Source organism: Aristolochia californica, unplaced genomic scaffold (genome assembly GCF_029961685.1).
Source record: "Aristolochia californica isolate CCGP_79_NKW_82.1479 unplaced genomic scaffold, dmAriCali1.0.hap1 SCAF_12, whole genome shotgun sequence".
Taxonomy (NCBI): Eukaryota; Viridiplantae; Streptophyta; class Magnoliopsida; order Piperales; family Aristolochiaceae; genus Aristolochia; species Aristolochia californica.
Window position 1 is genome coordinate 16,050,174 of NW_027181793.1, and position 4,850 is coordinate 16,055,023.

The window sequence follows — 4,850 nt, forward strand, 5'->3', positions numbered from 1 at the left end:
CAAGTTTAGAACTCATATGCACCTCAATAACTAAGTTTCGAGGTTAGCTACTCCCACTAATCTCATCATTCTCTAGGAACCTTGCATTCTTAGATTCGATAATTCTCGTCGAACGAGATGGACAATAAAATCTGTATCTCTTAGACTTTTCTGCATAACCAATGAAATGTCCACTGAATGTTCTATAGTATAACTTTGTCTCATATGGATTGTAAATCTGAAATTCAGTTGGGCAGTGCCAAACATGTACATGCTTTAAACTAGGTATCTAACCTTTCCATAACTCAAATGGGGTTTTATGAAATGCCTTAGTTGGAACTCTATTGAGTACATAGGCTGAAGTTTTGAGAGCTTCACTCCATAAAGATAATGAGAGACCAGAGTTACAAACCATACTCCTCCCCATGTGAGCCAGGCATTGTGTATTGTGCCACAACCTTGTTCTTCAAGAAACCTAGCAATTGTCCCCTTTCAGTGTACCTACCATAATATTCAAAGTTCTATTTGACCTCACGATTTTGATTTGTTTGCCTAATTGTTTCTCTACTTCTGGTTTATAGACCTTGTGTTATTGCTCCTAGACTGCTGTGAAACAGCCCCTCACGGCGGGCCCCCATTGGCAAAATTGCACTGCCTACCCATTGCCAGCATGGTAGCAACAACATCATGACTAGCCCCCTGGGAATGAGTAGACTCAGCAACACTGACCCCTTCCAGTTGCTGCACCTGGAAACACTCAGAAGCTTGAAACCATCACAGACAACAGGATCAGCATGGGGACGTTGTATGGTTGGTAGAACTGAACCGGCATGTAACTGAACAACACTAAGAAGCCCACAACATGGTTTTTCCTCATCACCAACATCAGTAGAAACCCCAACGTTGCATGAATCCAACCAGTTATTCCTCATCAAAATTCCAAACAGCCCAAGCTACTGCTCATTGTCCTAAATTATAACGAACACCTCATCATACGTATAGTCCATGGTATTTGAGATCTCTACTAAAAGGGTACATGAGGGATACATGGGGTATCAGAGCAGGGTAACATGGGGGATACATTTAGTAAATCCAGAAAACAAGAAAAATCGTCGTTGGAGACGCTCTCTCGAACGAACAGAAGAAGTATGAAATCCAAAAGTTCTCTGTCTCAAAAAAACTCCCCAAACTTTCGAAATCCGACGGTAAGGACACCGATTTTTTGAAATTGGAAGGGTATTCAGCACACCCTTCGTCGAAAAACCCAGAATGGGGTTCAGCATCAAATCCTTTCCCAATGGACGCCGTGCATCTTTTTGAACCGAAGACGCAGGGAAATCCAAAGCCGAACAACGGGGAGGTAATACAAATTCGAACAGGAGAAATTCTGAAATCATCGACACTGGACGATTTGGGTGCAACCTCAATTCCGAAATTGGGGACAAGGGAAATCTCCGAGCAGGAACGTCACACGCAAAAATCCCGAGCAGGGCAATGGGACCCAGAAATTCCGAACTCAAACCACTCCTGCTCACGGCAAGCAAATCTTCTGGCGACAGTTTCGACCAGGACACAAGCGGCGAAGCCCCAAAGGACTGTTGTTCGCCACTAAAAACTGAGGAGGAGGCTTCGTCGGCGCCATTGGAAACAACTTCGGTGGGATTTGACTTCTGGTGTTATGCATCTAGCCAATAGTACCCAAAAGATTGGCCTGTCAGGAGCGGAAGACATATCCCAAGGCCAGGGGGTCACTATGGCCCATAACACCACATCCCCCCTTCGTGAGCCGACGACCCCAGCGTCTACTTACTCACGCTGTGATGGGACGCAGCGACACTGGCCCAACCCGGGTTCGTTACCTGGTGCTTCCCCATGACCTACCAGTATTTAAATCCAGCCTCTGTGCCGTGCTTTTGCACCCGGGAAACGTGAATTCCCGCATCCATGGGGAATCTAACTCGTGACCTAGCCAAAGCTCTGATACCAATTGTTATGCACCTAGCCAATACTACCCAAAAGACCGGCCTTTCAAGAACGGAAGATATAGGTACTTAACCCAGGACTAGGGGGTCACTGTGGCCCATAACATCCGACCACCACCTTTCACTCTCAATTTGTCCCTCGGAAATCTAGCGGGGACCCAACATCATTGTCTTTTGGGGAAATGTTTCATATTCTTTGATGCTGAATTTTTTTTTTGTGGATGATTTATAATGATGTGGATGCTTGTCATACCATACAAAACTTTCCATTTGTAAAATATAAAAGCTTTGTTCTGGCGATTGAAGCCATTGGAAGGATTGGACAGCTAGACCAAGCTGAGGAATTATGGTTGGAGATGAAGTCCAAAAACAAGGTGAAGCGGACTGAGCAGTACAACTCTCTTATATCTATATATTGTAGACATAGGTTTGTCTATAAAGCATCAGAGCTTTTTTAGGAAATGGAGACTAATGGCTGCAAGACAAACTCCAGTAGGCTTGGTAGAAGAAGCACTAAAGAAACTTCGGATCGGATCAGATCAGCCCACAAGTAGTTGGGTTAGGAGATCAACACCGTGGATGGAATCCACACTTTTACTTGTTGAAATATTTGCTGATAGGGGTGCTGCAGATTTGAAGAAAACATTTAGCGGGTATGGAAACATTACAAGCGTTGTAGTAATGAGAGAAGGAGAGGGGAAATCCAATTGTTTTGGATTTGTTAACTTTGAGAATGAGAAGCTGAACGAATTGTTTTATGCGTTGGGTATAATTACTTCATGCCTTCAATTTTGTGAAACCAAATGCAAATTGTATGTCACTTCTGGTGATGGCTTGGAATCAAATGTTTGGAACGCCAGGATAGTCAGATTCTACCAAAACAGGACCGCAGGGGAGGCACTGAGTGTCTTTGAGGAGATGGCAATATAGCAGGGATCCAGTTATGAAAAATTTACGAATGCAGCAACTGCTTCTAATGCTGCCAAGTACCAGAAACTTTATGACCCACTATATACCAATAGATATGAGAGTTACATTGAGGCTCCAGAGATTGCCGAGGAGATAATAGCGATCTTCTCTGAATTACAGGGTGAAATCCTTCACGGAGGATGACTGGGTGCTCCAGGTTTTGCTACTATGGCACTATAGAATCCAGTGTTGCCCACAGTACCGTTGCTGCAACCAATACTGATTATTCAAAAAATACTAGCAGCAGTGACGGTAATGTCTATACTTCATGCATGTCCCATTAGTGAAAGACCTCTTAACTATTTGAAAGATATCAAGTGGTCTAGGATTGATAATCCCAAGGGCAGCAAGCTGGAGTTCTTTTTTTTTTTATCTCAATCCCTATTTTAAAAATACTGTCTTGGTCAAAACTACTCACATGATCGATGAGGTTAATCCCATTTTGGAGAAAGAAATAGGGACAAAGATTCAGTGGCTTCCAGGGAAGAGCTTGATATAGAAGGTTTTGAAGCAGCCTAACAAGGGATCAAAGGACACCACACCCATCACAAAAACTGAAACATGTGACAATTTCTTTATTTTCTTCCGTCCTCCACAATTCCCGGATGATGATGATATTGATGAAGCTACTACTGAACAACTTCAGACTCAAAGGGTACAAGATTATGATATTGGATCCACCGTCCGAGCCAACATTTTCCCACATGCTGTCTCATGGTTTATGGGAGAGGCTGTTCAGGGTGACGAGTTTGATGATATAGAAGGGGATGAAGATGAAGATGATGCAGATGTTGATGACGATGATGATGATGAAGAGGACAGTGCTGCCAAAACAGGCCAAAGAAGGTATTTTCTAGAAGGAAGGTGACGAGTAGAGTACCCCATGAGGAAGGCCAAGAGAGGCCTCCGAAGTGCAAGCAGTAGCAGAGACAATTCATACATACGAGGCCAGTTGCTATGCCACCTATAGTTGTAGATCGTGTTCTAGATTTGGGACAACAACTATTTTATGGCCAAGGTCCTCCCGCTAATAGAGTGCTTAATGGGTTAGGGTCTTGCGAGAGAATGATGCAATTTAAAATTGTCGTTGTTGTTGCAGTCAGCATGGTGGTCTCCTTTCATCACCTCCCTATGAATTTGGAACTTCATGATCAATTTCATCCGAAAGGGCTTCCAACAACAATGGTAGATATCTCAAATACCATGGACTGTACGTATGATGAGTGTTCACTGTAATTTAGGACAGTGATCAACAGCTTGGGCTGTCTAGAATTTTGAGACGGAACAACTGGTTGGATTCATGCAATGCTGGGGTTTCTACTGATGTTAGTGATGAGGAAAGACCATGTCGTGGGCTTCCTAGTGCTGTTCAGTTCTACCAACCATACAACGTCCCCATGTTGATCCTGTTGTCGGTGATGGTTTCAGGCCTCTGAGTGTTTCCAGGTGCAGCAACTGGAGGGGGTCAGTGCTGCTGAGTCTACTCATTCCTGGGAGGGTTGGTCATGATGTTGTTGCTGCCATGCTGGAAGCAGTGCAATTTTTCCGTGAGGGGCTGTTTCACACCAGTCTAGGACTGAGGGAGGGCAGCTTTGCTGTTGGGCGAGAAGTAGCGACATTCGGCACGCTTTCCTACAATTGACCAAAAAAAAAAAATATTGTTCCTTGAGGGAATGCTCCAGTTTTGGGCATCCAGAGGGCGGATATAGCTATCGCGGATGCCACTTGGGAACAAGTGGACACATTGGCATACAGACCCTACTTCAAGCTTGAGGATGTTATGGACTCCATAGCATCACGAGTTATCCATAGGATTTGGCGGCCTACCACATGCTCGATGAAGCGCTTCTATGGTACCACCAATTTCGAAATGACCAAGTGGTTCAGGATTGGGCAACTTTTAGACAGTCTTGCATGATG

The 4,850-nt window shown here is 44.2% G+C and overlaps 1 pseudogene; it reads left to right on the forward strand.

Annotated features, from left to right (window-relative positions):
- The first annotated feature begins 3,185 nt into the window (after positions 1-3,185).
- On the forward strand, positions 3,186-3,854 carry LOC137946608 (nucleosome assembly protein 1;3-like; annotated as a pseudogene).
- Positions 3,855-4,850: the final 996 nt, after the last annotated feature.